Consider the following 24,307-nt stretch of genomic DNA (forward strand, 5'->3'; position numbering starts at 1 on the left):
ATTCAAACCCTAAACCCTAAAACTCAATTCTAAACCCTAAACCATCAATCATAAACCATATTTTATTTTGATATATGAACCCTAAACCCTAAACCATCAATCTTAAACCCTTTTATTTTTTGAAATACAAACCCTAAATCCTGAAACATCAATTCTAAACTCTAAACCCCGAAACATCAACTCTAAACCCTAAACCCTAAACCTTCAGCACTAAACCCTAAAACATCAACTCTAAACTTTAAACCCTAAAATTCAGCTCTAAACCCTAAACCATCAACACTAAACCCTAAATTTTCAACACTAAACCCTAAACCCTAAAAAGTAAACTCTAAACCCTAAAATGAAAACTCTAAACCCTAAACCCTAAAAAAATGACCCTAAACCCTAAAACATCAACTCTAAACCCTAAACCTTCAACTTAAAATCTAAACCCTAAACCCTAAACCCTAAAACCGTAGAGTTGATGTTTTAGGGTTTAGATTTGAAGGTTTAGGGGTTTAGGGTTTACAATTTACATTTAGGGTTTAGAGTTGATTTTTAAGGTTTAAATTTGAAGGTTTAGGGTCTAGGATTCAAATTTCAGAAAATATAGGTTTAGAGTTTACGTTTAGGGTTTTGAGCTGATGTTGTAGGGTTTAGATATGAAGGTTTAGGGTTTAGAGTTTAGAGTTGAAGTTTCGCGGTTTAGGGTTTAGAGTTGATGTTTCATGGCTTACGGTTTAGAGTTGATGATTTAGGGTTTAAAGTTGATGTTTTAAGTTTAGATTTAGGGTTTAGGGTTTACGTTTAGGGTTTAGAGTTGATGTTTTGGAGTTTAGATTTGAAGGTTTAGGGTTTAGAGTTAATGTTTCGGGGTTTAGGGTTTAGAGTTGATGTTTCATGGTTTAGAGTTTAGAGTTGATGATTTAAGGTTTAAAGTTGATGTTAAAAGTTTAGTTAACCGTATATTTTTTTGGTCAAAGTTAATCAAAAAGTTATAAATGTCTTTTACACTTCATTAAAGATGATGGTAAAAGTGGTTAGTGTAAACATGAAAAGTGATACTTTGAAAATAGTATTTTCGGCAATTTTCCTCACAAAATTAGGATATTGTTAAGAATATCGTATAATATTGTTAAGAATATTTCCATAAATAATAATAAGATATTGCTGTGGTGGTTTTGGAAATATAAATAATATTTTTATGAACAGAAAATTCCAATACCTATTAACATAAGGTGTTCGTACGTGGTGTGTATCAAATTTATTACTTTCACTTGTAGTTTAGACAGAAACTTTAATTATAACTGTACCTCAACTCTAAAACATGGGATTAGTCATAATGTTGCAATAAGTTTTGATTTAACAACTTTACAAAGGGTGTAAATCAAAATTGTAACACAACCATAATACATAATAACTCAAACTTAAAATAAAAACAAAAAAAAACTAAATTTAATGCATGATTGATGATATGTTTGAGTTATCTATGAGTCAGAAGCTTAACTCAAACTAAATCAATGTTACCACATGTTATAGAATACACCGAATGAATATATTATTAAGTATGTGAAATTTATTTATACATCACTACATGTAGGGTTATTAACAATACTAAGTAATTGCAAAGAGATCCTTTGAGTATATATTATTTACTTAACATGCCCCCTCAAGATGGTGGTGCTGTGGTAACACCAATCTTGGACCTTGAAGACTGAAAAGAAGCTCGTGCGAGTGGCTTAGTCAGACCATCAGTGAGCTAATCATGTGTAGAGACGTGTTGCACACGTAGACGGTGATTCTGTATCTGGCCGCGGACAAAGTGATAATCAAGGGCTATATGTTTCATCCTAGAGTGGAAAACTGGATTGGCGCAAAGATAGGTGGCGCCAAGGTTGTCACAGTACGCGGTTTGAGTTGCAGTAACAGGCACACCAAGCTCAAGAAGAAGAGAGACTACCCAGCTAACTCGGATGCAGTGTTCGCAACTGCGCGATATTCCGCTTCTGTTGAGGAGCGAGTCACGCCTTTTTGCTTCTTTGTTGACCATGAAACAGGCTGAGAACCCAAGAAGATGAGATATGCATTTGTTGATACGTAATCATCGGAGTCTCCAGCCCATTCCGCGCAAGAATAGGCATGAAGAGTTGATGTTTGCTGTTTACACAACATTATTCCATGATCAAAAGTACCATAGAGATAGCGAAGGACTCGTTTAACTGCTTGCCAGTGATCTGAAGTAGGACAGTGCATATACTGTGAGAGTTTATTGACAGCATATGACACACCTGGGCGTATTAGAGCAAGGTACTGGAAGGCTACCAACGATCCTGCGATAGGGCTGCAGATCAGCTAGTGGCGAACCAGTTGAGTGTGAGCTTTGGATGAGTAGGAAGCAGAGTTGCAACCGGCTTAGGATGTAGCATGTCCGCTTTCCCAAGAAGATCGGTAATGTACTTCCTTTGTTTGAGATGTAAGCCTTGTGATGTACGAACAACTTCAATGCCTAGAAAATAACTCAGGTTGCCCATATCCTTGATAGAGAATCAAGTAGCAAGAGAGGAGTTGACTTGTTGAACCAGGTTCGAATCACTGCCAGTGACTAAGATGGTATCAACGTATACCAAGACATAGACAAACTTCGCTTGTTGCTTGTAGATAAACAGTGATGTGTCCGCCAAAGAGTTCTGAAATCCAGACTGAATCAGATAGGACTTAAGCTCAGAGTACCAAGCACGCAATGCTTGTTTTAAACCATAGAGTGCCTTGCGAAGCCGGCAAACATGATTGGGTTGATCCTTATCAGTGAAGCCCGAAGGTTGTGACATGAAGACTGCTTCATTGAGATGCCGTTGGAGAAAAGCCGTGTGTTGACATCTATCTGTCTAACCGGCCAGTCATTGTTAACCGCCAAGCCTAGAACAATCATGATCGTTGTAGATTTAATGACTGGACTAAAGATGTCCTCATAATCAACGTTAGAGTTTAGAGTTTAGGGTTTAAGTTGAAGGTTTCGGGTTTAGAGTTGATGTTTTAGGGTTTAGGGTTAATCTTTTAGGGTTTAGGGTTTAGAATTGATTTTTAAGGTTTAGATTTGAAGGTTTAGGGTTTAGGGTTCAAATTTCAGAAACTATAGGGTTTAGAGTTTACGTTTAGGGTTTTGAGCTGATGTTTTAGGGTTTAGATTTGAAGGTTTAGGGTTTAGAGTTTAGAGTTGAAGTTTCGCGGTTTGGGGTTTAGAGTTGATGTTTCATGGTTTAGGGTTTAGAGTTGATGATTTAGGGTTTAAAGTTGATGTTTTAAGTTTAGATTTAGGGTTTAGGGTTTACGTTTAGAGTTTAGAGTTGATGTTTTAGGGTTTAGATTTGAAGGTTTAGGGTTTAGAATTAATGTTTCAGGGTTTAGGGTTTAGAGTTGATGTTTCATGGTTTATAGTTTAGAGTTGATGATTTAAGGTTTAAAGTTGATGTTAAAAGTTTAGTTAACCGTATATTTTTTTTGGTCAAAGTTAATCAAAAAGTTATAAATGTCTTTTACTCTTCATTAAAGATGAGGGTAAAAGTGGTAAGTGTAAACATGAAAAGTGATACTTTGAAAATAGTATTTTCGGCAATTATCCTCACAAAATTAGGATATTGTTAAGAATATCGTATAATATTGTTAAGAACATTTCCATAAATAATAATAATATATTGTTGTGGTGGCTTTGGAAATATAAATAATATTTTTATGAACAGAAAATTCCAATACCTATTAACATAAGGTGTTCGTACGTGGTGTGTATCTAATTTATTACTTTCACTTGTAGTTTAAACAGAAACTTTAATTATAACTGTACCTCAACTCTAAAACATGGGATTAGTCATAATGTTGCAATAAGTTTTGATTTAACAACTTTACAAAGGGTGTAACTCAAAATTGTAACTCAACCATAATACATAATAACTCAAACTTAAAATAAAAACAAAAAAAACTAAATTTAATGCATGATTGATGATATGTTTGAGTTATCCATGAGTTAGAAGCTTAACTCAAACTAAATCAATGTTACCACATGTTATAGAATACACCGAATGAATATATTATTAAGTATGTGAAATTTATTTATACATCAGTACATGTAGGGTTATTAACAATACTAAGTAATTGCAAAGAGATCCTTTGAGTATATATTATTTACTTAACATGCCCCCTCAAGATGGTGGTGCTGTGGTAACACCAATCTTGGACCTTGAAGACTGAAAAGGAGCTCATGCGAGTGGCTTAGTCAGACCATCAGTGAGCTAATCATGTGTAGAGACGTGTTGCACACGTAGACGGTGATTCTGTAACTGGCCGCGGACAAAGTGATAATCAAGGGCTATATGTTTCATCCTAGAGTGGAAAACTGGATTGGCGCCAAGGTTGTCACAGTACGCGGTTTGAGTTGCAGTAACAGGCATGCCAAGCTCAAGAAGAAGAGAGACTACCCAGCTAAGCTCGGATGCAGTGTTCGCAACTGCGCGACATTCCGCTTCTGTTGAGGAGCGAGTCACGCCTTTTTGCTTCTTTGTTGACCATGAAACAGGCTGAGAACCCAAGAAGAGTAGATATGCATTTGTTGATACGTAATCATCGGAGTCTCCAGCCCAGTCCGCGCCAGAATAGGCATGAAGAGTTGATGTTTGCTGTTTACACAACATTATTCCATGATCAAGAGTACCATGGAGATAGCGAAGGACTCGTTTAACTGCTTGCCAGTGATCTGAAGTAGGACAGTGCATATACTGTGAGAGTTTATTGACAGCGTATGACACACCTGGGCGTGTTAGAGCAAGGTACTGGAGGCTACCGACGATCCTGCGATAGGGCTGCGGATCAGCTAGTGGCGAACCAGAGTTGAGTGTGAGCTTTGGATGAGTAGGAAGCAGAGTTGCAACCGGCTTAGGATGTAGCATGTCCGCTTTCTCAAGAAGATCGGTAATGTACTTCCTTTGTTTGAGATGTAAGCCTTGTGATGTACGAACAACTTTAATGCCTAGAAAATAACTCAGGTTGCCCATATCCTTGATAGAGAATCAAGTAGCAAGAGAGGAGTTGACTTGTTGAACCAGGTTCGAATCACTGCCAGTGACTAAGATGTCATCAACGTATACCAAGACATAGACAAACTTCGCTTGTTGCTTGTAGATAAACAGTGATGTGTCCGCCAAAGATTCTGAAATCCAGACTGAATCAGATAGGACTTAAGCTCAGAGTACCAAGCACGCAATGCTTGTTTTAAACCATAGAGTGCCTTGCGAAGCCGGCAAACATGATTGGGTTGATCCTTATCAGTGAAGCCCGAAGGTTGTGACATGAAGACTGCTTCATTGAGATGCCGTTGGAGAAAAGCCGTGTGTTGACATCTATCTGTCTAACCGGCCAGTCATTGTTAACCGCCAAGCCTAGAACAATCCTGATCGTTGTAGATTTAATGACTGGACTAAAGATGTCCTCATAATCAACGCCTTGTTGCTGATGATATCCTTTAGCAACAATACGAGCTTTGTAGCGATCGATGGTTCTATCAGAGTTATACTTGATAGTAAATACCAAGCGACAGCCAACCACATTCATAGTTTTAGTAACCTCAACCAAATCCCAAGTTGAGTGCTCAGAAGTAGAATTGAATTCTTTGGACATTGCATCACGCCAGTGTTTATGTTTCATGGCCTGTTGCCAAGTAGATGGAATCCAGTGGGGATCGGCCTGCAAGCTTGCAGTAAGGTTGTATCGAGCAACTGGTTTGAAAATGTTGTTCTTGGAACGTGTGGTTATTTGATGCCGAGGCTCTGCATGCTGTGGTTGTGTAGAAGCAGGTTGAGTAGCAACCAGCGGTTCAGAGGGCACTGGCAGAGACGTAGTGGTTGGAGCAGCAGATGAGGACGATGAAGCTTTTGTAGTCGTTGTGGTCTGTTGATGTTGCTGTGTTGGTGAGGAATCCCTGCTCGGTGATCCAGCGGTCGCGGTCGCAGAAAGAGATTGCATAAGTGGTGGCGTGTAGGGTATAACAGTTACGGGTTGTGAGGTAGAAGGATGAGGAGGCTCAGAAGATTCAGTAGTTGCTGGAGTGGTTAAGGTGGGGAAGGGATACTCTGTTTCATTGAAGCGTACATGACGAGACGTATATACGCGACCTGAGAGCGGGTGAAAACAGAGATATGCGGTTTGGGACATAGAGTAACCAATAAAGATACAGGGAAGGGATCTTTGCTCAAGTTTGTTTGGAGCATAGGGGCGAAGCCAAGAGAAACAAAGGCATCCAAAGGTGCAAAGTTTTTGGTAGTTTGGTGATAAGTGAAACAGTTTCTGGAAAGGAGTAGTGTTGGATAGGATTGGTGTGGGTAAGCGATTTATGAGGTACACTGCGGTGGCGAAAGCAAAGGACAGGTAAGTGAGGGGCATATGAGCCGAGGAAAGAAGAGACAAGCCGGTCTCAACTATGTGACGGTGTTTCCGTTCTGAAAGACCATTATGTTCAGGGGTGTGAGGGGGTGTTGTAAGGTGAGAGATGCCGTGAGAGGCAAGGTAATGACGAAGAGCAATGGACTCTCCACCGTTATCACAATAAAGGTTACAGATTTTGTGTTTGAACTTGGTTTCGGCCAGGGGTTTAAAGGTTTCAAAGATGGCTTTTACTTCAGACTTTTTGGTGAGGGGAAATAACCAAGTGTACCTAGTGAAATGATCAACTAGGACAAGATAATATCGGTAGTTTTGAGTAGATAAAACATGGGATTGCCACACATCAGTGAATAAGTATTCAAGAGGATGAGAAGAGATGATTGTACTTTGGTGAAAATGAAGTTTCTGAGTTTTATTAAGTAAACAATCATTGCAAGGCAAAAGCTAAGAAGAGTTTGTGAAACAAGGTAAAGAAAATTGAGAAACACCAGCTTTAAGAGTGGATAAAGAGGGGTGGCCAAGTCTTTGGTGCCATTGGGATAATGTGGCTTTGGTGTCAGAGTTGGAGGAGGCGTAGGAAACTGCATGTCTAGGTATTGACACCGGCCACTCATACAAATCATCCCTCGCGCGTCCTTGAAGCAACCGGATCCCCGTGCTGAGATCCTTTACCTGAAAAGAAGCAGGAAAGAATTCCACATAGACTTGATTAGCATTGCAAAGGCGATATACGAAAATCAAGTTCTTGTTAACACTCAGAACACATAAAATATCTTTCACAGCAAGGCGTTTATAAGCAGTTTGAAGAGAGGCAGAACCGATATGAGTGATAGGTAAACCTATTCCATCGGCTATGGCAACTTCATCACCTCCATGAAACGGTTGATGCAGAGACATATTGTTTAAATTTGCAGTAAGATGATGCGTAACACCACTATCAAGAAGCCAAGCATTCGGGTTGTATTGTGTTGCTTGCGCGACGTTGGCCCGTGGTTGATAGAAAGGAGAGCTCGACATTGATGTCGCAGAGAGATTGCTTTGGAGTTGAGGACAGCGACGAGCGCTGTGGCCGAGGACACTGCAAATCTGGCACTTGTCGTGATAGCCACGAGAGTTGCTTTGTTGACCGGAGGAGGTGAGTTGTTGTTGTTGCCAGGTCTGGTTGCTATGATTGTTGTTGTAGCCACCACGACGAGAGTTTTGAAATCGATTTTGCCGGAGGAGCCTCTAGAGTTGGTTTAGTTGGCGGTGATAGGCGCAGCAATCGTCTGAGTGTTGATGGTTTGAAGTTTTGCTTCTTGGTTAAGAAGTTTCTCATGAATCTCCGGAAGGGAGGGAGGTGTATCGCGACCATCAATCTGATCTGCCATGGTCTTGTACTCTTCTTGGAGCCCATCGAGAATGTACTCAATTTGATCCTCATGGTCAAGTGCCTTCCCGAGCAACGCAAGCTCATCGAAACGAGTTGTAAGTCCCTGAAAGTATTCGTTGATGGACTTACTTCCTTTCTTCCAGCTCTGGATCTGTTGTTTGATTTGCTTAACATGAGCACGGCTTGGTTTAGAGTAGGTCATCGTTAGGGTGGTCTAGATCTCTGATGTCGTTGCTGTAGTAGACAAAATAGGTTGGATGGTGGTGGTGATCGCTCCAAGCAGAGCGCTGTAGATCAAACGATCCTGTCATTTCCAGTGGTTGAAGGCAGGATTTGGTGCGACGCCTTCATCGGTAGTGAGAGTTGCCGACGACACGACGATGGACCCATCAATGTATCCAGCGAGGTTGTATCCATCTAGCAAGGCATGGACTTGTCTGCTCCACATCTGGAAATTGGAAGTAGTCAGTTTGGTGACATTAGTCATGTTGATGTTCAGAACAGAGGTTGTTGCAGAGACAGTGATCGTTTCAGTGGTGGAGAACGGTGAGCTTGTAGCGCCTGACATGATGAAGCAGGCAAAATTTGTTTGAAAAGAGTATGGCGGCTTTTGATTAGGTTATTCAAGCTCTGATACCATATAGAATACGATGCATGAATATATTATTAAGTATGTGAAAGGTATTTATATATCAGTACATGTAGGGTTACTGACAATACTAAGTAATTACAAAGAGATTCTTTGAGTCTATATTATTTACTTAACACATGTTACCAATCAAAGCCGATAAATAGCAGATATATGTTAATAATTAAATGTAATGATTATCTCCAGTATATTAAAGTATAATTTACTCGGTGCATATCTTAGTTTTCTTAGATTTTTAAAACTTTTTTTTTTAAATTCTTAAAACATTCACTCTGTCAGTTATCTATCTTTGCTGAATGCCTGCAATATACTAATTTCACTAGCCACTACAGTGAAAAAGAAATTGTCTTACCTACTTGCATCAATGAGCTAATGTATATTCATGTATTAAATAGATAAACTGGAAAGTTATGAATGAAAAACAATTCCAGAGAGTTGACCATAAAACCAACAAATATAGCAAACCAAGCAGATTTTAAAGGTTGGTAAGAGGCACAATGACCGAAGGAACATTTTCACCAATGTTTAGCTCTTTTCAAACATTGTGGAATCGTACGTATTATCAGATGTCAATCAGATGGGACATAAGAGCAATTATATGACATGAAACTCAAACTAAGTGGTCTGATTTGTACGTGTATTGGGACATGTCACGCGTTTTAGACTTCTACGTGGATTGTGTAACATTGCTCCAAAACTAAGTTGTCTGATTTGATCAGAATGTACAATTTCTCTACGTTGCTAGATGAAACTATTGTACATTTGTAGCTAAAGACAAATGCAGTGTCTGTTTGACAAGTTTCTTCGGATCGATTCACCATGAATAAACGAATTATTATATCACACACCTACCGAACCTCTGGAAGAAAGATCAATACTTTTTTATATTTGATGATTCCACCAAATCAACTCTGCAAAACCCACTTCTCAAAAAATATTCAATTTTAGTTATAAAAAAAAGCATATTTAATTTTCCAAAAGTCCAACAATTTAATCCACAAAAAATAAATAAAACAGACCTATAAAAGAATATTAAAAAACAGCAATGTTCTTTTTAGGGAGAATTGCCAAGTGTGACTCAAAACTTAGAGTCAAACCCAAAACAATACCCCAACTTGGGTCAAAGGCAAAAGTAACCTAAAAGGCTATTGAAATTACAACTATCCCCTTGTGACCAAACAAGAAAACGGAATTTTTTTTACGTTTCTACCCCTCGCAAGTCGTCTGTTTAGACGACTTGAAAATAAGTCGTCCAGACGACTTAACTGAAAGTCGTCTGGACAGTTAGTCTTAAACATAATTTAAAAATTTTGTAAAAAATATTTTGATAAGTGAAAAATGGGAATTATGTAATTAACATATGTCTTAGGAGGTATAAATTAAGATATAACAAATTTCAATTGTTTTCAGCATAGATGAGTGAAAGTAGTGAGTCATGATATTCTTAAGTTTATGTTTCATCAACATATGTTGTAGTATTGTATGTGTTCTTAGGGTTAGATTTTGGAAAGCACTAAAACCATTTTTGAAAATTTTTAAAATTACTTATGCGTGTTCATTTCTGTGTATAGTAAACACTATTTAAGTATAATTTGATTTTATAACGTGGTTAGTTAGTTAATCTAGTCATTTTAGTTTAGGGGTTCATTTTAGGGTCTAGGACGACTTAATATTTTGTCGTCTGAAAACAGACGACTAAAATTAAGTCGTCTGTTGTACATTATCAGCCAGAATAAGTCGTCTAAACCGGACCAAACCTTAAAGTTTACCAATGTACTTTTAAAGCTAACCGGATTATTTACCCAATATATAAGGTGATTTTTATTTTTTTTGTTTCATTTTTCGCGAAATTCAGAAACCCTAACAGTTCTCTCTCAAAGGCGATTTCGAATTCCCACGATTTCCGAACAAACCATCGTTCTCAACGTCGGCTATCTATCTCACTTCATTCTCACCGTTGTCGCCGCAGCTTCTTCTAACCCTAGCGCCGCCGATTCCTCTAAACCCTAGCGCCGCCGATTCCTCTAAACCCTAGCGCCGCCGCTTCCACTATTTCCGAACAAACCGTCGCCCTCGCCACCGTGGTCACCAACGTTCTCACCGCCGCTTCCTCTAAACACTAGCGCCGCCGCTTCTTCTAAACCCTAGCGCCGCCGCTTCTTCTCTGTAAACCTTAGCGCCGTTTCTCTGTAAACCCTAACGCCGCTAAGTCATCAATCTCGAGGAAAAGATGAACATAAAACGTTGTCTCTATCAATTTACTCATTCTCACCGTTTCACGTTTATTTTTTCAGATCTATAACCGCAATGACGAGTACTCCAACTCCTTCTGCGACTGGAAGACTTGTAAGTAATTTAAGTCGTCTGGAAAGTCTTCCAACTGGACGACTTAGTAGATGACTTAAATATAAGTCGTCCATTTGGAAGACTTTCCAGACGACTTAATTATAAGTCGTCTACTAAGTCGTCTGGACTTATATTGTTGTCTTTGATTATTTTGCAGACAAAAAGGATGGATATTCCAGAACTCCCCCGTAGGTTATACACATCAGGGGAAGAGCCAGAAGCCCACAATAGCATTTCGTATCATACGGATAACAGCAAGTTGCATACTGCTCTTAGGAAAGCTCTTACTGATGACGAATTTGAAGAGCTCAAGGAGTCGAGTTTGGGAGTTTTCATCAAGTTCAAGGAGCAGGGATTTGGTTGGGCTTCAAGGCTGGTTCACTACATGCTCAGTTTCAAGCTGGACATTAAGAAGAAGTATGAGATGTGGTCTCTCGTTGGTCCAGAACCTTTGAGGTTTTCACTGTTAGAGTTTGAAAACCTCACTGGTCTAAACTGCGAGTACATCGAGGACCTTGAGACACCAAAATGTGACGTTACCCCAGAGATGGTTTCTTTCTGGGGGATGCTGGGAGTTCATCTGGAAGCTGGGCCAACTACTGATCAGATAATAGCAGCACTGAAGAGATGCGGGGATTGGTCCAGGGAAGATCGCAAGCGGCTCGCGTACCTCTCCATCTTCACTGGATTCATTGAAGGGAGAAAGTTTTCAACCGCTACACGATCTACTCTGGCAAGGCTAGTGATGGATTTAGAACGGTTTGAGAATTATCCATGGGGGAGAGTCGCGTTTAAGGTGCTGATGGACTCTTTGTGGAACAAAGAAATTGCTGGCTGTTACACCGTGGATGGGTTTATACAAGTTCTTCAGGTCTGGACGTACACAGCTATGCCGGAATTGGGTGCTAGTATTGGTGGTCCCAGAGCAGACAGTCCGTCTCCACCGATACTGGCTTACGAGGGCAGCAGAGGCCGCAGATCAATGAAAGCTGCTATCTTGAGTCAGGTATTTACTTCAATCCAAAAGACTGCGCAGACGACTTATTATAAGTCGTCTGGAAGGTCGTCCAGCTGGACGACTTATCGGACGACTTATAATAAGTCGTCTGGAAAGTCTTCCCAGCTGGACGACTTATCGGACGACTTAATTAAGTCGTCTGGAAAGTCTTCCATCTGGACGACTTATTAGACGACTTATTATAAGTCGTCTGGAAGGTCTTCCAGCTGGACGACTTAGTAGACGACTTATAATTAAGTCGTCTATTTAGTATTTTTTTTCAAATATCTAACTCGATTCTTCTATTTACTGCAGACCCGCGTGATCAACTTTGTTGAGAAGGACATTAGTGAAATGTGGCCAAAATGGGACTCTGAGGTTGAGGACCTGCCCGCGGAGAACATCATTAAAGTCATGTATGAGCGGAGACCGTGGAAGTGGACCATGGATTGCTGGGAAGTCACTGGTACTAAGGTCAATACAAAACCTAAGGTTGTGACTCCATCGAAGAAGGCAAAAGAGATGGTTGTGTTGGAGGAGGAGGAGGAGGAGGAGGAGGAAGACAATCCAAGACCTCGGAAGAAAGCTCGTAAAGAGGCTCCTAAAGTGGCTAGTGAAGAGGCTAGAGAAGAGGCTAGAGGGGTGACCAGAGAGGAGTTGGAAATTATGTTCAAGGGCGTAGCTGACTGCATGAAAAAAGGGTTTAATAAGTGCATGAGGGAGTTTAGGAAGTTGTCCGATAGATTGGAAGCTGTGGAGAAGAAGGTTGGTGTCACCAATCAGGCTACCCCTCCACCTCTAACCAATCAGGCTACCCCTCAAGATAAACAGCCTACCCCTCTTGCCAAAGAAACCAGGGGTAGAAACAAACAGGCTACCCCTCATGCCAATGAAACCGTGGTTAGTAACCAGCCTCCTCCTCATCAAACCAAACAGCAGCCTCCTCCTCCTCAAAAGAAACAGCAGCAGCCTCCTCCTCCTCAAAAGAAAGCTCTTTTATTGCAGAGATGGTTGCCGGAGGATACAGCAACCGAGGCGAACTCGGTAAATAAGATCTTGCCGGAGGATAAAGCAGATGGTGTCACCTCCAAAGAGATTGTTGCTGTCACTTCCACCGATCACCAACCGAGCCTCGCTTCCACCGATCACCAACCGAGCCTTGCTTCCACCGATCAACAACCGAGCCTCGCTTCCACCGAGCCAAGCGATCCAGTTTTAGAACCGAGCCTGGTTGTATTGGACAAGCGTGCAAAGAGTAAACGAGCGAAGAAACCTGCTCCCACTGTGAGATCTCCTTATACGGCAGAGAAAAAAAAAGATAAAGTGGCAGCCTATAATCCATTTCCGCCAGTAAACAAAGATAAGTTGAAGGAACTCGCTGATTGGTTGAAAACTGATTCGTAAGTGATTGCTTTACCCATAATAGCTTGATTTAGTCGTCCAAAACTGATTGCTTTTTTGTTTGCAGTCATTATTTAACTAACACCAAGGACAAACCACGTACATCACCAACAAGGTGGTACCACTTCCTCCGGACAGCCAGAGGATGGCTGGAAGACTGCGTTAGTCTTCTGCACACGATTTAAGTCGTCTACAAAGTCGTCCAAGTAGACTACTTTCCAGACGACTTAAAGATAAATCATCTGGAAAGTCGTCTACGTAAAGATAAGTCATCTGGTAACTTCTAACTTGTTATATTTAATATGCAGCATATAGATGCTTGGATTAATGTGCTAAGGCAGAGGTATCAGGAGAACCCACAAGCTTTCAGGAGCGAGCGAATGTGCTTCCTGGATCACAACTTTTCCCAGTCTTGGAGAGAGCAGTATCAGCTCTTCAAAACATCGGAACCTGATCACAAAGGTTTAGGAAGAGTTCTACCTGGTGGGGCGTCGAATTTTTATGACGGATCAATACCTTCATTTTGCCAATCAAACAAGAAGTGGGGGGAGGACATTGATGATATCTATGCGCCAGTGAACTTGGACGACAAGCATTGGGTTGCTATTTGGATATCGATCCCTAAGAGGCACATAGTCGTCTGGGACAGCATACCTTCATCTAGTGTACCAGACGCATGGGATGCGATAATGGAGCCTTTTCTCCAGATGGTCCCTTATCTGCTTGTTGAGTGCGCAGCCACCGACGAAATACGGGTCAAATACGGGTTGGAGCCATACACATATGAGAGACCGCTGAAAGGTGTACCCACGGCCAACAATGGTGATTGTGGCGTGTACGCTGTAAAGTACATTGAATGTCATGCTCTTGGGGTCTCCTTTGACCCTAAAGACTTTGCTAGGTGCAACGCGAAGAAAATGAGGGATAATATGGCGGTGGATATATGGAAGGAGCTTGTTGATCAGCATCTGAAAGAAAATGTGGATGGTGATAAGTTCGTGGGCATGTATGATTAGATTTGTGTTTGTATTTGAACTTGTCTTTGTATTTGAACATGATTTTTTAACAAGCGAAGTATTTGTATTTCAGCTTGTCTTTGTATAGATTTGTAAATATATAAGTTGTCTGGAAGAAATAAGTCGTCTGGAAGGTTTTCCAACTGGACGACTTACAAATAAGTCGTCTAGAAGGTTTGGACGACTTATTATAAGTCGTCTGGAAGGTTTTCCAACTGGACGACTTACAAATAAGTCGTCTAGAAGGTTTGGACGACTTGAAGGGATAGTAGAAGGTAGTCTAAAAATAAAATACACTTGAAGGGATAGTAGAAGGTCGTCTAAAAATAAAATACACTGGACGACTTAGTAGAAGGTCGTCTAAAAATAAAATACACTGGACGACTAAAAATTTAGTCGTCTGGACGGGTAATCAAGACTGGACGACTTAAATTTAGGTCGTCTGGACAACTAGTCAACTGGTTGTGTACATTGTGGTTTCGTATGGCCAGTTTCCTTGCAGTTTGAGCATCTCCGTGCCCTGTGTTTCTTCCTGGGTTTGTGTCCTCTCATCCTAGATAGCTCCAACCAAGATTGCCATCTTGATTTCTTCGGTCTCCCCCGACCACGCTTTAGTTCTGGAGGAAAGCATTCTCGTTCCTCAATATGTTGTGACACGATAGGATATATATTCTCTGAGTATCCTGCATACAGATAATTCTTTGAGTACAGTGGACATACAAGTGTGGAGATATGCAAACCAGCATGTATTCCAGCAGCTATAGCATGAGAGCAAGGTATTTTCTCCACTCCATAGACACCACAATCACACTTTGCATGTTCCAAATCAACCACACAGTCCATTTTGCCACCTTTGACAAAGAAATGCCATCCATCAATTGGTTCGACCGTCATCGTACCCGCTATCTCTTCTCGAACAGCAAGCAAGTATTCAACACCCCCGCTATGTTCAGTTGTGAGACTCAAAGCATCTTGTCTCCTTTTCCAATACCATTTTCCTAACTTCTGCCTTATGAACTCCAGCAGGAACGTAATCGGAAATCCTCTTGCTCGCTTCAGTGCGGAATTAATAGATTCAGCAATGTTGCTTGTTTTTATGTTGAACCTGTTCCCCTTACAATAAACCCTTGACCATAGCCTGACGTCGGCTTTCTCCAAATACGTTGCAAGTTCCGGGTTTGCACTCCGTATCTCAGCCATGTACCGGTCAAAATCGTAAACCGTGTGAGCATAAGCAGCCCCTTTCACCAAGTACATGAGATGTTTCCCTTTAAACTTTTTGACAATGTTATCTTGAAGGTGATAATAACATATTCCTCGGGTTGCCCAAGGAAACACCTTATCACACGCACTTTTAATGGCCTTGTGCCGGTCGGAGACTATCACCAGAGGCTTGTCATGAGATATACAACTAGCCAATTTTGTGAAAAACCATTCCCAAGAAGGTATATCTTCCTCATCCACGATCCCAAAAGCCAATGGGAATATCTGAAAATTGCCATCTTGTGCGGCTGCAACTAACATAGTTCCTCCATACTTTCCACTTAGGTGAGTTCCATCCACCACAATGACCCTTCTCTGATACTTAAAACCTTTGATAGAAGCTCCAAAAGAGAGAAATAGATACTTAAATCTTTTCATAGAATCAAGTTCTATCGCCGTGATAGAATCAGGATTTGCAATGGAGATTTGCTCGAGATATGATGCCAGACGCGAATACCCTTCTTCTGCTGATCCTCTCACCAATCTTTGTGCATATAACAGTGCTCTGTATGAAGTGGTGTAATCAAGCGCCATGCCAAACATGTTCCTCATTGCATCAGTGATATGCTGCGGAGTTATCCCATCAATGATTCCAACACGATCAATGAAAAGACTACCTACATACTTCGGAGTACAGTGTCTCCGCTGAGCGATTCGGTCTCCCGCTGAGCATAAATGTTTTTCCACATACTTTGTTACCCAAAACGTGTTTGTCCCATGTTTGACACTCGCTCTGACCTTCCATCCACAATAGCTAACCGGACATGTTGCCACAACGAGAGTTTTCGTTGATTTGTATAATCTGAAAGAAAACTTACCCCTCACTGCTGCCAACCGCAGCTCTGAAAGCAGTGCACCCTTGCTAACAAAACTCTGGTTGACATAGATACTGGTACCATTCGATTTTCCTCCTTCAATAGCATTTGTCTTAGCATATGTCTTTTGGATTTCTCCATTTTCCTCCTCCCCATCTTGATTTTCATCTTCAACAAACTCATTATCACCAACATCTTCAAAACATTCATCAGCTTCATCATCATCACCAACATCTTCTTCCCATTCACCAGCTTCATCATCATCACCAACGTCTTCTTCCCATTCACCAGCTTCATCATCATCACCAACATCTTCTTCCCATTCACCAGCTTCATCATTATCACCAACATCTTTTCCCATTCACCAGCTTCATCAATATCCCTTTTCTCTGAAACCGTTTCGACCTTGCTGCGGCTTGATACACAAAGACATACTCTATGGGTTTTGAGTATCTCCAGCAAGTTTCGAACTTGTCTATCACTTGTAACATGAATGGGAAGACTGCCTGGAGCCATCATCATTTCTGCTGGTAATGAGTAGCTAATCTCCACACTCACTGTTCTCATGTCCAGGTTATAATCTTCTTGAGCCATTGCAACAAGTTCAGCATGTGTTGAATCTTCATTCAATAAAAACAATCTTGCTCCTTTGAGATCATCAACCACAAAATCCCAACGGAAATCTCTCAACAACCATTCTCCATACACTGCATGTAACTGAAAAATCATCTGCAAATATTCAAAATAAAACACATTAGTAAACATAGAGAAAATGAAGAAGTTCAATAAACATTGCCGCAGACGACTTAGCATTAAGTCGTCCAGAAGACTTAAAGGTAAGTCGTCTAAAGAGGTCACTTTTGCAATTGAAAATTAAAAGGGACGACTTAATTCTAAGTCGTCCGGCTTTGTTTGTTAAAAAAAAAATTCAGACGACTTATATATAAGTCGTCTACGAGAAACGGGCTAGTTTTGCATTTGACCGAATCGTGTCAGATCTTTGACTATTTCTGGACGACTTATAATTCAGTCGTCTCTGGGAAAGTTAAAATTTCAATATTTTATGAAAACTTGACGACTTACGTGTAAGTCGTCCTAGGTTAGTTTTGTAATTGAAAAATAAAACTTGAAATTTAACTTTCTCCAGACGACTTAGATGAAAGTCGTCCAGCTAAACGACTTAATTTAAGGTCGTCCGGGATAAGCAAGGTTTGACCAGAAAATTGGGAAAAATTCTGGACGACTTTGCTTTCCCCGGACGACTTTAAATTAAGTCTTCTGGAGGGACGACTTTATATTAAGTCGTCTGGTTAAAGTTAAATTATGAAGTTTTATTTTTCAATTACAAAACTAACCTAGGACGACTTACACGTAAGTCGTCAAGTTTTCATAAAATATTGAAATTTTAACTTTCCAGAGACGACTGAATTATAAGTCGTCCAGAAATAGTCAAAGATCTGACACGATTCGGTCAAATGCAAAACTAGCCCGTTTCTCGTAGACGACGTATATATAAGTCGTCTGGAGTGTTTTTTTTTTAACAAACAAAGCTGGACGACTTAATTTAAGTCGTCCGTTTGACCAGAAGACTCATCAGTAAGTCTTCTACATACAGATGACTTACTAGTAAGTCTTCTACGCGAACAGATCTTGAAAAAAAATTCAAATTCGTACCTTAAACTAGGTGAGATGACTTCGTTTGCACACAGGGTCTTCTCCAACCACCCAGAACCTCAAACGAAAGCAACCGTAAGTCAAAACGAAAGAAATATGGCTCTGTCAACCATAGCCCATATTTTGAATCAAAAGCTTGAGTTTTTTGGATGACTATAGAGAGAAAGTGAAAGAAATGTTGTTTTTAGTTCATAACAATTGAAACAGAGAGAGTGTAAAGAGATTTACGTGCATTAAAGGGCATTAAAAGCTCCAAACAGTTCGTACAAGGTTGTTGCCACTATTCATTGCAGTGGCAATATTGTAAATACTTGAAGAAGATGAGGTTGAGACAGTAAAGAAGCCATTTTCGAAAAAAAAAAAAAAAGGTTAATGGCATTTTCGTAGATAAAATCCAGGTGTGGGGTTAAAATCTCAAAAAAAAAAGAGTCAAAAGAAAAGGTTAGTTTTCTGTTTGACTCCAAGTTTTGAGTCACTTTTGCAAAAAGCCGTTCTTTTTATTCTCCCCACTTGATTGAGAGAGAGATAAAGGTCGAGGAGGTCTTTTTATCTTCCTTCATGTTAAACAAATCTTCTTAAGAAAACTACTACTATTTTTTTGTTTACGCTCTAATTGATAAAAAAATATCTTAAGCATCTTTATATTTTCTTATATAATAGCGTTTAGGAGAAGAAAAAAAAACTATTTATAGCCTAACTTTTTGGAAAGAAATTGTTATTTTTTCTTTCATATTTGAATTTTTTTTTTGAAATGTTTAGAACAAAATAGAAAATATCATTTTATAAAAATGTATTGGAATTAGTTCGAATTATATTTTAAAAATTCTCTAAAAATAATAATAAAATACATTAGAAATAGTTATAATGGAGAATTAAAATTACAAGCAGCTTAGAAGATTCCGTTTGATATTGAGGCTCTTTCCATTTGCAATGTTATCTAGTAGAATTGCGTTTTTCATTTTCTGGTCTGAAAGGTCCTTAACAATGGTTTGATGAGAAAGAATAACTTTTATTTTCTCGCAGATCCATGACTAGCCGAAAAAACACACATTGGTGTAGTACATGCAGACGAGGAATCCGTCTTCTCCTTGAAGGCTCAAGAGGAGGGGTTTGCATTTACTGTGGTAACACTTCTCATGAACGGCTCTATGAAAATGTTGAACTTAGCCCTTTTGATTTTTTCGGAGTATCCAATAAACAATCTCTTAACCGTCCCGGCAACAACAACAGAAGATTGATTCTTATAAACCAATCGAGTTTTCAAGAATTGTTTAACCGGTTCTCCGCACAAAACCGCCGTGGTCCACCTCCAGCTTCACTAACCGTAATTAACTCAATGCCAAAGGTCAAGATTAGGAAGAAACATCTCGGTTTGGATCCGTCTTGTCCGGTTTGAAGTCGGATCGGTTGCAAGAAAGTTGCCGTGTAAACATATCTACCATTCGGAATGTATAGTTCCCTGGCTAGTACAGCGTAATACTTGTCCAGTGTGTCGCAAAGAGCTGCCACAAGACCGGAATAATGGCGGGAAGAATCCTTTGTTTTATCTCTTGCCGTTTAGCTCCTCTGGTTCGGCCTCAAACACCAGTGGATCACCTTTTCATTGAGATGCTTGTATAGTTGTGTCTCAGTCCTTAAGGCTCCAATCCATGAAATATATAACTATTAAGAGGCATGATGTACAAAGCGACAGTGCTGCGGTAATGGACGTAAAAGGGAAAGCTAAAGTGGGCCTTGAGGAGATAGGATCCACGACGAAGAAGACAGGCCCATGTGAGATAGCATCACCCGCGCAACTGTCGGATTTTGAAGTTGAAGATAAGAAGAGTAGAGAAAGCAAAGTACAGATGACGCAAGAGGTCAGAAGAGAGAATGGGCTAAAACTGTACAACCAATTCTCAGCCTTAGATTCACAAGAAGAGTAGGATCATGCCAGCTGGATAGAACCTCTAGGGTTTCTTCTTCTTGTATAAATAAACTCATATGTAATCGTTCATGGTTAAGAAAGTATGAAATGAAAATTCAGTAAAACAAGCTTTCTTCTTCTTGATATCACAGTTACATAAACTTCTTTAATAACTTCTTCTGATAAATTGTTGGTTTGAAAAAAATTATATGTTGATGTACAAAAGGGATTTGGATGATAGTACGATTTGTATTTATATCGAATGTATAATATAATTATTGTTTTGAATAAAACATTTGGAATCACAATGTTCGTAACTACTAGTATATTAGTAATTAAGTTTACAGAATTTGTTTTGCATGCTGTCATTGGCCTTAACCGGAATCTCTTTTATAATTTTTAGGATATTTAATTTGCTCAACCAATATCAATGGACAATTAACTTTATACTGTAATTCATAAGTATATTTTTGAAGATATATCTAAAACTATGCAAACCATTTTTAGGATGTTTAGTTGTTGAACCAATATTAGTGAACAAGTAATAGTATACTATAATTCATAAGAATATTTTCGAAGAAAATATCTAAAAACTAGGTAAAAACTCATCCATGTATAGTAGAATACGAGAATCAAGTGAACGGGTAAATTAATGGTGTTGATTCTTTAATTCAAACTCAATTTCCGCTAGAAAAGAATGACCAGAAATTATCTATTTATTGAAAAAATCCAAAGCATAAAATAATTCAAATGTAAATTAATTCTATAAAATTTTGTATATTAGTTGCATTTTTGTTGAAATCATGGATTATAAGAAAAATTGGTGGGTGGTAAAAAAAAAACTAAACTTGGTAATCCTGTGCATGCATTAGCTATGTGACCGTACAAATGCGGCCATCACTCTTAACTCGTGGAGTTTTGAGACACATATGCTTTGATAACGTATTCTCTCCCTATTCTATATCCAAAAAGAAGATAAATTTTAAACTTAAAGATATTCCAATCCTATGTTTTAGTTTGACTATAAATGATCATCTCATAATATTAAAATCATTTACTTTTAGTTTTTGATCATCAACCACAGTCCTCTAAATGTAATACTTAAACAAGGCATCCAATTTATCAAGAGATATCAAATCATGAGAGTACCAACTCTAATGAACGCTTTCTGCTATGGTTGACATATCCGGTGGTTTTAGATAGCGTTGTATTTTTGGAAACGTCATGATAGAGCGGCATAATTGGAAACGCTATGATAGTATTCATTTAATAGCACATAAAATAATAAACGTTATAATAGTATACTTTTTGAATCCCTAAACCCTAAACAAACTTCTGAACCATATACTCTAAAAAGCTAAATTTAACTAATATAGTTATAATCTTTATAATATTTTAGAAATTAAACTCCAAATCTTAAATATAGAACTATAAACTTAAATATTTTAAGATTAAACACCAAACCTATATACATTAAATCCAAACCCTATATCATACATAATCTCTAAATCTAAAATCATAAACTTCGTATTTGATAGTTCTAAAATTTCAATACTAAAACATACACGTTAAGACTAAAATAAATTTATTATATCTATACTCACAGAATTTCAACACAAAACCTTAACCTTTTTTAATCAAAAATCTGAAAGATAATACTTATAAAAATATAATCTTTTCAAATTTAATTTTTCAAACCTGAAATCTAACCTTGGAACTCTATCACATAGACTTTTGCTCTAAAATCTGAAATTCAATAGTTCTTCATTAACTTTATAAACGTAAATGATAATTTAGGTTATATATCAATAAAATTAGTTACACAATAAAACAGTTTTTGATTGGTTTTAATCCAATCGTTATAACTCATTTTTTTGTTAATCTTTTTTTCTTTTTTTTCTAATTGGTCAGTTAATAAAACAAAGAGAAATTTTTTTCATTGGTGAAAACAGGAGGGTGAGGATAGCTTCTATATTTGATCTCCACCGTAGATTTAACTCGATCTAAGGGGCATAAGTGATTCACTTTAAATTTTTTTTTTTTGCATTTCTCGTCTCCTCTTCTCTAGCAATCTCTCGTCTCCTCCTCTCTCACCATCTCTTCAATCCTCATCTCACGATCTCTCAAACTTGCTGTCTGTCGTCACGGATTTAAGCTCACCACCTCTGCTCAAGTCTGGAAACCATGACCCCTCGCCTCCTCCCCTTGGTCTATCTCTACTTAAGCGTTCATCTTCTTTTCATTTTTTTTTAATAAAATCTATTGCTTTTGTTTACAGATCTGGAATGATGATGACAAAGAGGAGGTAATGGTGATCCAGAGACAGAGGCGGCATAAGTGATTCACTTTAATTTTTTTTGCATTTCTCGTCTCCTCTTCTCTAGCAATCTCTCGTCTCCTCCTCTCTCACCATCTCTTCAATCCTCATCTCACGATCTCTCAAACTTGCTGTCTGTCGTCACGGATTTAAGCTCACCACCTCTGCTCAAGTCTGGAAACCATGACCCCTCGCCTCCTCCCCTTGGTCTATCTCTACTTAAGCGTTCATCTTCTTTTCATTTTTTTTTAAATAAAATCTATTGCTTTTGTTTACAGATCTGGAATAATGATGACATAGAGGAGGTAATGGTGATCCAGAGACAGAGGCGGCGGCCGACGCACAAAGAAGTTGAAGACGGCGGGGAGTTATGAAGACAACGGGCGATGCACAAAAAGAGGCCTACGAAGTCATAATGGAAGAGGAAGGGTAAGCTAGCTATAGTGATGGAGGTAGATTCAAGCAAGAAGAGAAGAGAGGCAGGCAAGATAAGAAGAAGAAGAGAGGCGGAGAAGGAACGTAGACTAGGTTTTAGTTTTAAGTTTAGTTTGGTTTACTTTCATGTATCAGTATAAAAAAATTGATATATAAAATTTTTAAAATTATTTTTTTCTTATTTTTTTTTATTTTTTAATAATGTTATAATAACAAAAATTATACGCTATTAAAGAATATTTAATTGCGGATAGAAAAGCGCTATTGTAGCGGAAGAAAAGATAGCAGTGTTAAAAACCGCTATGTAATGTCCTTTACCTACTATCACGGGTAGGGATGTCAATTGGACGGACCGGTGGATTTGGGCGTGTCCAAATGAGCTTATTTTTTTCTGGACGTTTTTGGTCAAGACCAAATAGCACCATGTCCAAATATGACCATGTCCAAATAGGACCATGACCAGGTGGACTGTCCATAGAGTCCAGATGTCCATTTAATGTAAAATGTCTAATTTTGATCTATCGTCCCATCATCGAATCGAAGACAAAGTGAGAGACGGAAAGGAGAGTCGAGATGGAGAGACACAACTCGAGAGATGAAGAGACAAGGCGGAGAGACACTGCTCGAGGGATGGAGAAACGAGGCGGAAAGACAAGTCGAGAGAGAGAGTCGAGACTCGAGAGACAGACGGAGGCCAATTGTGATTTTAGATTTTTTTCTCCAAATACTAACCCTAGATATTTTTAAAATATGGGCGTATTTGGGCGGTCCATGTCCATTTGGTTTTGTCCATTGGACTTTTGGCGTATCTGGGCATAGTCCATTTGGACATAAAATATTTCGGGCAGATTTAGGTGTGACCATATTAGTCCATATCGATTTGGACATGGACCACCCATGAACAATGTGCCCAATTGACATCCCTAATCACGGGCGATGATACAGCGTTTCAAAAACCGCTATCGTATCGTTATATAGCGTTTTTCGCCCGCTAATAAAACTCATTTTTCTTGTAGTGGAAGAGACCTTTTCGTCGTCATTTTGCTGCACTTAAATTGAATTTGCCAGCTAGGATTGTCCTACTCATGCTAATAGCGGCAGGGCTTCTTGTATAACGACATTAACATGTCTACTCTCAGAACATCCTCCTATACATCAGCCGAATACTCAAAAAAATAAGTGTGCAAAATGAATTAATATGGAATAGAAGAAACAGAACTTGAAGAGTTGTTATAGAATGTTGCTGCACCTTTTTGATGGTTACTGAGATCTGCAAGCGAAGCTCTGTGTCGAAAGCAAGAAAAACTACTCGGTATTGTCACTCACCTACCTCCTTATCGATGAGAAATTTAGTGGTGGATTCAAAAACAGCGGTGGATTCGATCTTTATCACATTTATCCTTTGTGCTAACCATCATCACAAACGACAGGAAGCGCCTGAGAAGAGAAAGATTCCTCATTTATTTTTCTCTTTTTTTTTGAAAAAAAACTTAGGTTTTTAGTTTGGTTAATTATCGGTTAGATGATTTACAATTAGATTTATGTTATAGCCCAATAAAATCTGTTTACAGTATGTGTATATAAAGATTTCTAAGTTTTAGTTTTGTGGGTAAGTAGATTTTTAATTTTTAATTGATGGATAAATAAAATGAGGTAAAAACACTTTGGACAAATCTCCAAAATAGCACCCTTCTAAATTTATATCACAAAA

The 24,307-nt window shown here is 38.9% G+C and overlaps 1 pseudogene; it reads left to right on the top strand.

Moving 5' to 3' along the window:
• Positions 1-18,821: 18,821 nt before the first annotated feature.
• LOC125584483 lies at positions 18,822-21,010 on the top strand (annotated as a pseudogene).
• The last annotated feature ends 3,297 nt before the right edge of the window (positions 21,011-24,307 follow it).

Source organism: Brassica napus, chromosome C3, assembly GCF_020379485.1.
Source record: "Brassica napus cultivar Da-Ae chromosome C3, Da-Ae, whole genome shotgun sequence".
Lineage (NCBI taxonomy): Eukaryota > Viridiplantae > Streptophyta > Magnoliopsida > Brassicales > Brassicaceae > Brassica > Brassica napus.